The sequence below is a fragment of the Clarias gariepinus genome, chromosome 3 (genome assembly GCF_024256425.1).
Source record: "Clarias gariepinus isolate MV-2021 ecotype Netherlands chromosome 3, CGAR_prim_01v2, whole genome shotgun sequence".
Taxonomy (NCBI): Eukaryota; Metazoa; Chordata; class Actinopteri; order Siluriformes; family Clariidae; genus Clarias; species Clarias gariepinus.
This window is the reverse complement of record NC_071102.1, coordinates 45,303,379-45,314,806: the sequence shown is the minus strand read 5'-3', so window position 1 is coordinate 45,314,806 and position 11,428 is coordinate 45,303,379. Positions and strand designations below refer to the sequence as shown.

The 11,428-nt window shown below is 36.8% G+C and overlaps 1 long non-coding RNA gene across 1 annotated transcript; it reads left to right on the top strand.

Annotated features, from left to right (window-relative positions):
* The first annotated feature begins 404 nt into the window (after window positions 1-404).
* LOC128518893 (uncharacterized) lies at window positions 405-10,499 on the top strand. The gene is made up of 4 exons (XR_008357785.1): window positions 405-743; window positions 6,552-7,939; window positions 8,198-8,331; window positions 8,886-10,499. It is a non-coding gene; the product is annotated as an uncharacterized LOC128518893 (long non-coding RNA).
* The last annotated feature ends 929 nt before the right edge of the window (window positions 10,500-11,428 follow it).

The following is an 11,428-nucleotide window of genomic DNA, read 5'->3' as shown; positions in this document are numbered from 1 at the left end:
GGCTCACATTACTGTATTATTTTTGTGCAAAGCAATCTCAAAACGTTTGAGTTGTTTTTATCAGTCAAAGAGTCCACAGAGTAATTTTCTTAAGAATACTTAAAAAGATATGCTAACTCCTGACTTCAGTTAGCTTTTTTTTTTCATTAATTAAAGGATTCACACACTTTTTCCACTAGCACTATGAGGTTCTTATTAATGTTTTCAATAAAGATGTGAAATATTTTTTCTTGGTATTATTTTAGACACATTATATTTGTTAATACTCTTGACTTAGATGAAGATCAGATCACCGTTTATGACAAATTAATGCAGAAAACCATGAAATTCCAAAAGGCTCACATACTTTTCCTTGCCCCTGTAGTATTTATTAGTCCTTTTATTGAAAATGTGTGTATTTTCAGTGTCGATTACAAATTCCCTTATTAAAATAAACACAAATTAATAAAAATAAAAAAACTAAAAATACATCAGTTAGAAATTTAGAAGAAAGTTTTTTGTTTTGTTTTGTTTTGTACAGGCTCAGATTTCAACTTGATAAGCATTTCTACAATTACTTCATAGTGACTCCTCTCCTGGGCCAGTCTCTGTAATGTTTAACACTGTTAAAGATGTTTCTAGAGGATCTTGCTCCACACCTCCATTATCAGCTCCTTTGTAATCTCTGGTTTGTGCATCAGGAGGCTGCTTGTGATTTCAGACCACAGGTTTCCCTGTACGGCTCCAATCCAGAGACTGAACAGGTCACCACAAAGCATCAAGTTTGTCTTTCTTTAATCATCAAGAATTAAGTTTAGGTCAAAATTCAAAAGTTTTAACCTCCTGGCAGAGGCAGGATTTAAATGAGCAATTTCACTTAGATTGGATAATTTCTTCAGTGATTTAATGTGTTTTAACGTCAACATTTCTTACACAGACATTTGGGAAAATTTATCCTGTGTTTGTAAAAAAGATGTTTCTGAAACACAATGATGGTTCAGAGTTGATTGTTCAGCACTATCCTAACAGGGTAGAAAAATGTGGTTCATACAAACATCATGCATGAGAGTTACTGTATGGGACATCACTTAAACGCTTGCAAAAAAACTAGTAAAAACCTTAGCTATTATTAGAGAAAGTGGAAGTAAGAACATTCCCCCAACACACACACACACACACACACAATGTAATGAGAACTTGCAGGATCAGGACTAAACTCTTCTTACACAAGCAAAAATTTGCAGGCAGTGCCATTTTTTTTGCACATAACTTATTTGCCGCATTTTAAATCTCTCTGACATGCGTTAATGCAAGTTGCTTTAAAGTCAAAGTTGCTGTAGTTTAAGTATCTGATACAAACAGTCAAATAGTGGTGTTTTTTCCCCACTGTGTTTGAATGTATTTTGTCTCAGACGCCTTAAATGTGAATGTACGTTGCTTGTAACTTGTGAGCAAGTCATTTGCTTATCAACAACCATTCCGGACCTTTGACCTTAAATAAAAATTAGATTCAGACCTTTGAATAATAAGTTTGAGAAGCCCTGGTATACAGTCTTATGCAAAAGTCTAGGCTAATAACAGATTCTGGTGATTTTTTTAATTAAAATGATGTTAACACAGTCTCTCTTGGAAATGGAAAAAATGCAAAATATTTTTTAGCAAACATTGATGCATAGTTACTTTTTATTTCATAAATTGAACAAAGCTAAAAATTCTTCCTTGCAAAAGTCTTCTAGTTCTGTAATATTTCTGTATATCTTTGTGTATTATATGGTGTAGAATTTGCTGGTATTTAGTGGAACAGTTTTGTAAAAGTATTTACATTTGATCTCCTTCCGCTTCAAGCTAAAATGGCTCGAGCAAATAATGTAAATTTAGGCATACTGGAAAAGTGCATGAAGGTCTGCTATATATTGTTGATGTACTCTGATGCACACATTTGTTTTTATATTATTTATTTTTGGTCTTTTAGTGTTGGTGCAGAGTGTTGTGTTGAAGGTGTTATCGGACAAACAGTGATGTTACCGTGTTCGATTACACAGAAGCCAGTGGAGGTGAATTGGCAATACAAAGCTCAAAGTGTGTGTGACATCATTGGTGGTAAAGCTGATTGTGATGAACAGAATCCAGCCTTCAGAGGCAGAGTAAACATTTCCTCATCAGAAATTGAAAAGGGGAATTTCTCCATCATGTTGAGTAACGTGATGAAGTCTGATGAAGAAACGTACACCTGCAAGTCCACATACAGGGCAGTGGAAGTAGAACTAACTGTCACAGGTGTGTATGGTTGGTGTTCCTAAACTTAAGCATGAACATTTTTCTATAGACAAGGTTTTTGCCATGACAATTAACATGATTCAGTCATTATACAAAAAAGATGATTTGCTACAGACATTTACACATACAGTGGGAAGAAAAAGGTACGTGAACCTTTTAAAATTTCATGATTTTCTGCATAAATTTGTCATAAAATGTGGTCTGATCTTCATATAAGTCATGTTAGTACAGTCAAACCTCGGATTGCGAGTAACCCGGTTTGCGAGTGTTCCACAGGACGTGCAACAGTTTTTAATAAATTATGACTTTGATAAACGAGCAAGTCTTGATAACCGAGTATTATCGAGTATCACGTCGCACACATGAGCTTCTTCTTTTGATGCAGAGCGTCACCTGATCACAATTGAGCCTAAGGTTCCCTCCTTCTTCTCACGCTGCGGAATTTTCTGTAATTGTCTCCCATGTTTGGTCTCCATCCGTGCGCCACTCGCATAGTTACTGTTTACTATAACACTGTGAGCAAGTGTGTGCATGAGTAAAGCATTTTTTTTTTTATGTTTGTACGTGTGTTTGAAAATCGTCCATTAAAGCAAAAGCAAGTGTCATTAGAGAAGTTCCTTGTTAAAGATCCAGTTTCTCTCTCTGTAAGAAAGCAGTGATTCCATTAGTGTGTTCGCACATGTGCGTGTCATTAGTCCCCTCCCACCTCCTCCCGCATTCACACACAATAACGGAAACACTGTGCTGTCACGGTTCTTTTCAAAGATAATGTGCAGCACAATTTGTAATATTTTTACTTTACAGCAGTGATTCCATTAGTGTGTGTGTGTGCCCTCGAGTGTTATTGAAAAGATATTTTGTTAAAGAAGTTTTTAGATACAGCAGTGTTTCTATTAATGTGAGTATGCGTGAAAGTCGTCCCACACAGTTGCTCCCTCAAATAAGAGAGGAGGAAGGGCTACTCTGTAAAACGAGATTAGGGAAGGGGGAGGGAGTCATTCCACCTCTCGTCCAGATCAGGAAACACATATCTGTCTGGATTTGTTTTTACTTTTTTCAAAGGGAAAGTGCAGTTTTATTTTCAGTTTATATTTTGTGTAAATTATTTTTATTGGATTGTGGAACAAATCAGCAGAGTTTCCTTCATTTCTTATGGGGAAATTCACTTTCATATACGAGGGTTTTGATATACAAGCATGCTTCCGGATCAATTTATGCTTGCAATCCAAGGTTCCACTGTACTTGACAAATTTAATGTGCTTAAAATAATACAAAAAAAATCTGATCCTGATGTCTTTATTAAACACACTCAATCAACCCTCAAAATGATAGTGGAAAAAGTAAGTGAACCCTTGGAATTAATAACTGGTTGACCCCGTCCCCTTGGCAGCAATAACCTCAACCAAGTGCTTTCTGTAGCTCTGGATCAGACCAAGTATGGAAATAGTTTAGGAGCCCATTTTTTTCTGGCAGAACGGCTTTAGCTTGATCATATTCTTTGGACGTTTTATGTGTGTGACTCTCTTTAAGTTCAATTTAATTTTATTTGTATATCACTTTTAACAATTGACATTGTCACAAAGCAGCTTAAGAGAATCAAAAGAATTGTATGAAAGTTTGTATGAAATGTGATTGTGTATGAATTAAAAGGATAAGATTGTCTCTGATGAACAAGCTGAGGACGACGGCGACAGTGGCAAGGAAAAACTCCCTGAGAAGGCAGTAGGAAGAAACCTTGAGAGGAACCAGACTCAACTTATCCTCATTCGGGTGATAATGAATAGCAGGGATTGATCTGCATCATACTGTGTGAGACTGGAAGTTCAGTATAACAGGAGATGTGTTTAAGTTAATATGGATCCCCGTTCGTCATTGGAGGCTGAGGTAGACTTTGGAAACTCCAGTCCTGAACTATCAAGCAACTGCAGTCATGAGTCCTAAGAGAACAGCTGTCTGTATCAGCTGAGGACAGGACCGTTCCCAGTCACCACAAGCATTTCAGACAGACCACACTGGGCGTCCATTCAACGAGATCTCCAACCAGAAGCAGGACACCAGGAAGAGTCAGACAGGTCCAGGGTCCAGAGGGGGTTTGGATCACTGGCAGTTCAGGAGAGACATGTATAGCTCGACAGACAGAGACAGGGGGAGGATAATAGGAAGAGAGAGAGGAGAAGAGACAGAGCATAAGAGATGGAGAGATAACAGTTAAATATGGTCACCCAATGTAAAAATTGAATGTATATTTAGTGCAGAGTGCAAGCAGGAACTCTGGCAGGACTAACTATGACATCATAACTAAAAGCAAATCTATTTACAAAAATTCTTGGATAAATAAATAGTTTTTTTAGCCTGGACTTAAACACTGAGACTGTGTCAGAGTCCTGAACATTAATTAAAGACTATTCCATAACCTTTGGGATTAGTAAGAGAAAGTTCCGCCCCCTGCTGTAGTTTTTATAATACGCGGTACTGACAAGCAGCCTGCATCCTTTGATCGAAGTAGGCGTGGCGAATCATAAGACACTAGCAGTTCACTTAGATACTGGGCGCGAGACCATTAAATGCTTTATACGTCAATAGTAGTTTTTTTAAAATAAATGTGAAAATTTAAAGGGAGCCAATGCAGTGAAGATAAGATAGGGGTGATGTGCTAGTATCTTCTGGTTCTAGTGAGGACTCTTGCCGCTGCACTCTGGACTAGCTGAAGCTTGTTTATGCACCTAGTTGTACAAACAGACAGTAAGGCATTACAGTAGTCCAACCTAGAGGTGATAAAAGCATGAACTAGTTTTTCTGCATCGTTTAGCAACAGTATATTTCTTATCTTGGCAATATTTCTGAGGTGAAAAAGGCTTCTAGTTCTGTAATATTCTTTGGTCGTCTTGCATGCACAGCGTTTTTAAGATCTACCCACAAATTTTCAATTATGTTTAAATCAGAAGACTGTAATGGCCATTCCAAAACCTTCAGCTTGCGTCTCTTGAGGTATTCCGTAGTGGATTTCTAGGTATGTTTAAGATCGTTGTCCTGTTGTAGAAGCCATTCTCTTTTCACCTTCAACTTCCAGAATTTGCTGGTATTTAGTGGTAAATCCATTAAAGTAGATCCATCCCCATGCTTTATAGTTGGCATGGTGTTCTTTTCATGAAATGCTGCTCCTTTTTTTCTCCAAAAAGTTCCATGTGGCCAAAGAGTTCCATTTTAACATCCACAGCACTTGTTTCCAAAATGCATCAGGCTGGTTTGCAGATGCAAATGCAGTTTTTTTGCAGTCAAATTAGGGTTTTGATTTTTCTTTCTGACCAGCATATGAGCAGTTCTCTCTGAGAGTTTTTTTTGGTCTTCCAGGTCTCATCTTGACCTCCACAGTTCCCTGAACTGCCATCTCTTAATTACATTTCTCACTATGGAAACTGCAGGCTGACAACGCTTTGCTTTCTTCTTCTAACCTTCTTCTACATTGTGGGCATCAATAAGGTTCATTTTCAGAGTCTTACACAGCTGCTTAGAGGAACCCATGGTTATTGAGTGTCTGCACGCGTGTGCACAAGGTTTAAAGAGTCAAAGTATTTGTAAAGCTTTGAAATTGGCATTTACTAATGACAGCTGTTGCCATACATCAGACCTAATGAGCTGATTATGGTCTGAAACCTTGTAAAAAGAATCTGAGACTTTGGAACTCTTAGGGTGCCCAGACTTTTGCACAGTGCCATAATATGGTTTTAATTTTTATCTTTGTTCAATTTATGGCACAAGAAGTAACTATGGATCAATGTTTGCTGAAAATATTGTGGATTTTTTCCATTTCCAAGAGAAGACTGTGTTAACATCTTTTCAATAGAAAAATCACCAAAATCTGTTATTTATCAAGGGGTGTCTAAACTATTGCATAAGACCGTATACCATGCATATACATCAAATTTACATATCTACAGTACATATATATATAGTACATCACCTACGGGACTTGAATGTGGAACAAAAGAAAGTTGATGCTCTGTTGCTGCAATCTGATTGTCTAATGAAGGACATATTTTTTGGAAAACTTCTGAAGTGTCACACAAATCAACTAACCAGTCTATTTCTAAATCAGATTTTTTTGTGTCTCATTTCTCTTCTATCATTCTTCAGTTCATGAGTCAAATCCCTGGCAAGTTGTTCAACCAATTCAGATGTATTTTTTATTATAATTTTTCTTGTTTTTTTCTCTCCATGGTCATAAATGATAAAGGGTTTTTTATTCACGAACTGTGAGCAAGTTATTTAAAATGGCTTGTGTTCGTGTCCAACAGAGGGACGAAAAACAACAGGGAGTTCCGGCAAGAGACGAGCAGACGGTCTGTTAACGGTCCTGCTGGCATGCACTCTACTCTACAGCTTAGTCTTCTGAAGAGACCCCAAGCTCAGTGTGTGTATCAGCTCCACATACATATTAACATTATTATACCTATTAATGAGAGTCGAGAGTTTTGTGACATATTAACCACTGCTGCATGACACGTTGGCAAGAACCAATCCTCTGGAAACGCCTCTGTGACGTATTGCACTACATATTCATCATCAGGTAGTGTAGATAACGCTCAGACTAGCTAATTCGATATTTTAAATGTTTTAAAAAGGAAAATCCATTAACATTTTGACAGATTTATTGATTATTTATTGTTGTTCACCTCAGTATACTGGAGTCAAACTTAAATATTGAAAATAAATAGCATTTAGACTTTTGCTAAATGCTATTTAGAAAAGCGCGTTCTGCTGTGTTTTGAATGTGATTCAGGCCATTCAGATTTGAATTTATGCTAAAGTATCCCTGACCAAGTGTTGAGTGTGTTAATGAGCATGCTTTTTAAAAGGTAGACATTTCTATATTGTAAATAATCTTTTGATTGATCTTAGCAAATATTCAATTTGAAGATACTGGATTTCTGATTTTCATGAGCTGTAAGCCGTAATTATCGAAATTGAAAACAAGCCACAATAGTCAGCAGAGTGGTAAATCCCATACAGGAACAGCCTGACTCTTCTTTTTGTTAATTTGTGTTTTTCCCCTCATGGACCATGCTAACAACCAAATAACGTTGTAGTTGTTCTTCTGTTGTCCACCAGAGTTGTTTTTTCAGTGGCCTTTTGGTGTTCATATCTGTGTTCTGCCTTTTTAAGACTTACTTGATTTTACTAACCCTAATATCTAAAACACTACTGCTCATCAAATGGCTGAGCATTCAACTGTCCAATTCCTTTTGGTTTCTTAAGAAGGGAGGAGCCGTATGGAAGTGCAGTAATTTCTACATCGTTTACCCGAGTTAGTTGTCTCACATTAAAGCTAAAAGTCTGCACTTTGGAATTTAAATTCAACTCCAGTGTGATTGCTTCCATTGCCATGGTGAAAACTAGTGGACAATAAATGTGCAACCCGCCATGTCCCCTATTTCAAGTCTCTGCCATGTGGTGATAAAGTCAGGTATTGTAAAGCAGAATCGCAGATCTTGGAAATAGATCTTGATCAAAACTGTTGAAGGCCGTCCAAATGTGCTGTGGGGACCTGAGCCAAACGCATTTGCCAGGTGGAGGATGACAACATGCAGATCGCTCTTCTCAACCTTGGCAAGTTGGATTTGGATTTGCTCCAGACATTCTGAAACCCCTGGAATACCTTTACTGTTGACATTTTACAGAAGGGGTTAGATGATTTTTTTATTAATGAATTTATTACGTATTAGCTACAGAAGCATTGTTAGCATTAGTATGGTAGTAACCCTAGCTACTTCACAGGGATTTTTAGTATAGTAAAGACTAAACAAACTCAACTGTTATTAAAAATAAAAAAAACATTAATACTGTAAAGATCTCAGTAACAAAATTTAAAGGAGTCTCCAGTTACAGAATAACAGTCATGGCTAAATCCATTAATTTAATTGTTTTGTTTTATGTGCTTCAGTGTCTGGTGACAGAAATGTAGCTGAAGATGACCTGGCCAGACTGAAGTGGACTGGAGAGTGTTTAGAGTGGTTAGAACGAGGCCCTTGAATTCCATCAGGCGGGATCTTAATTAAGAAGCAACGCCTTTAAATGGTAATGCCTTATTCATATCCTCTTGTTTTGCTCATTACCTTGTACAGCTGTGTGTGGAATTATGGGAAATCAGAGAAATCAGGATGTAATTATATTTAGACATTATTTTTTTTATATTTTGTTGCACATTATTTACATTTGTGTTTTGTATACACAGATCAAGGGTCTACAGGTTTGAAACATGGCATTTAAATAGTCTAGCTAGAGAAATGTTGTAGAATCTAAGAACCTTTAGGGCTCATTAAGAAAATTAACTGTGTTTATCTTTCAAAACAATTCCAACTGAACTGAGTGCAAATCCATGTTGTAGTGTTCTTCACAAAACCTTTTAATATTATGCAGCTTTAAATACCTTTATTGTGCAACTTTAGAATATTCTGCAAAATGAAACGTTAAAGAGCTGGCTATGTGTGTATTACAAACACAAAACTATTACTTGTTATATACTTTAGTACTTTTATACACTTTTTAAAATGGTCTTTAACTTCAGAAATCAGATAATTAAATGTTCCAAATATTCTAACTTGCTTTCTTATGTTTGGAAATCATTCTAGGGTTCTGCTCAGAACTACAGTACTATTCCTGAAACCAAAAGACACCAACAGGGGCGGACTGGGACCAAAAAGTGGCCCTGGACGTCCTGACCCACAGCAGCCCACATCATAATACATTGGCTCATTAATGTAGAGATACATTTTCAACACCAGTTACAAGTATAAAAATACAACACAATACAGAAATTAATCCTTATACCTATACTGGGTCATATTAGTAAAACAAAGGAAACATCAAGACAAAACATATAAATCTATAAAGACAATATTTTATCTATATATAATTATATTTATATTATATGTAAAAGGAATGGCAATAAAACTGAACAGGTAAGCTGAAATAAAATCAGGAGCAGCATTAGCTCACACTAGTAAACTAGTTACTTATTTTAATTATTTTGGAGTCAATGCTGAGAAACATTATTTTGAATTAATATTGACTACCATAATAATAACTAGCACGAGTTAAGAAGAGTTAGTACGAGTTAATGCTGCTCCTGATTTTATTCCAGATTACCTGTTCAGTTTGATTGCCATCCTTTTCACTCGGCTCTGGTAGATCAGGGGGTTGGTGTTGGTCATTTTCAGCAGGCACTGGGTCATCATCACTGACCTGCTGCACTTACAGCTTACACTGATGAGTGGTGTATCTCACACTGATGAGTGGTGTATCTCACACTGATGAGTGGTGTATCTTACACTGCATCACGATGATACCCCCTGCGAAATGTTCATAATATCTCACAAAAAAAAGGTTAATTTGTCTTTTTCTCACAAAGTGTTTAGGTGAAATTCCACCCATACAAGTGTAACAAATATGCAAAAAAAAAAGAGGAGAGGGGCAAATACTTTTTCATGGCACTGCACATGTAGTCAGATTGTTCCACTGGGATGAAACTGTGCCAGGTGGCATTATGGCACTTACTAACTTTACACTGATCTGAACAATTTGATTAATGAACTTATTGTTCTTTCCTTTGTTTCTTTGTTTTACAAATATGACCCAAAATATGTTCAGTGATACTTTTTTATTTTCGTTTTTGTTTGTGTTATATTTTTATACTAGTAAGTGGTTTTAAAAATGAATCTCCACTTTAATGATCCAGGATCTGTTCATTTAAAGCATTTCACAGCATTTACCTCTAAAGCTTTTTTTTAATTTTCATGTAATTTTAAGCTCCACCTTTTCTTCTTCCTCTTTTTCATTCATTAAAACTATTAATTTGCTCAAAGAAATTTGCTGCATCGAGAAAGGATCAATATCTCTCCCTCCGTAAAATAAAAGTGAAGGTGTCTAATTAATATTGACAACACGCTCTTTGTTGGCGGCGCCCGTTCGATCGACGCACTTATCAATATGAGTAGGAAAAAGATGCAATATTATGGTTTTCATCATTTTTTATATATTTGCTTACTGACTGGGCCGGCCCACACTGGCTAGCGGCCCACCGGGAAAACCGGGAAAGCCCACCCAAGTTTCTGTTTTTCTTCACTTTATCTTTTATAAACATTCCAGACCAGATGTGAACGCTCCTGCACCCACGTGTTTTTGGTTCTTTGTGAGTGCGTATATACACTCCTGTCTCCCACAATAAACTTTGAACATCACACTGAGCACTGACTTGTGTGTTTCATTGAGGGGATCCCTGGCCAGGCGGGACAGCAGAATACAGGCAGAGCACTGAGTAGACAAAAGGGTTCTACCAAAATTCAAGAAATCCTTACACTCCTCCCCTCCTCCAAGAGAAAAAAAGCTTTAGAGTCGACATTACCATTAGAAAGTGAAAACCATTCCTGTGTGATTATTTTCCTGTCTTGTTAATGAGAAACCACAATCCTAATGTTGGAAATCTTATAGTTGCAGCATTAGCTCTGACACTGGAGACTCCTTCTGCAATGTTTAAATAAACATCTTACAAAAAACCTTCTGTAACCAACTGTACACTCTTCCATGTGATACAGCTGTTACTATGGAAACGGTAATGTAATAGAACAAGTGCATTGATATAACACCACTGTCCGAGCTGCTGTTATTGAAAATTAATCAACGCCTCCTTACCAGACAGAATACACTTTAACAGAACAGGAAAGATTACGATTCTTCCCACAGTACGTTGCGCATCCTGAACTCTGATGCGACATGTTTAATTCATCCAAGTAAGACAGAACCAAAATCAGTATCTTGTGCTTGTGAGACTGCTTGGATGTGAACTTACATGTTGTGTAAACTCCTGAGCCTGCACTTCCATTTAACATCGTCATTACCATCATCATCACCTTCATCACGTCTAAAAATCCCAGAGAATGCATGGAGATATTTAATTGTTATGTGATATAACTAAATATTTGTTCTTTTTAGTTGATTCAATTAATGTCTATTCAATAAACGCTTTAAAATATTACACTGAATCTGTGTGGTGTTTTCCGTCGAGCCAGTACATTGTAATGTTAGCAAGCCGACTGAATTGTAAAACAACTTCTCCAGGACTTCCTGACCAATCAGAATTGAGCATGTCCATGGAACATTTATTGACATGATGCTA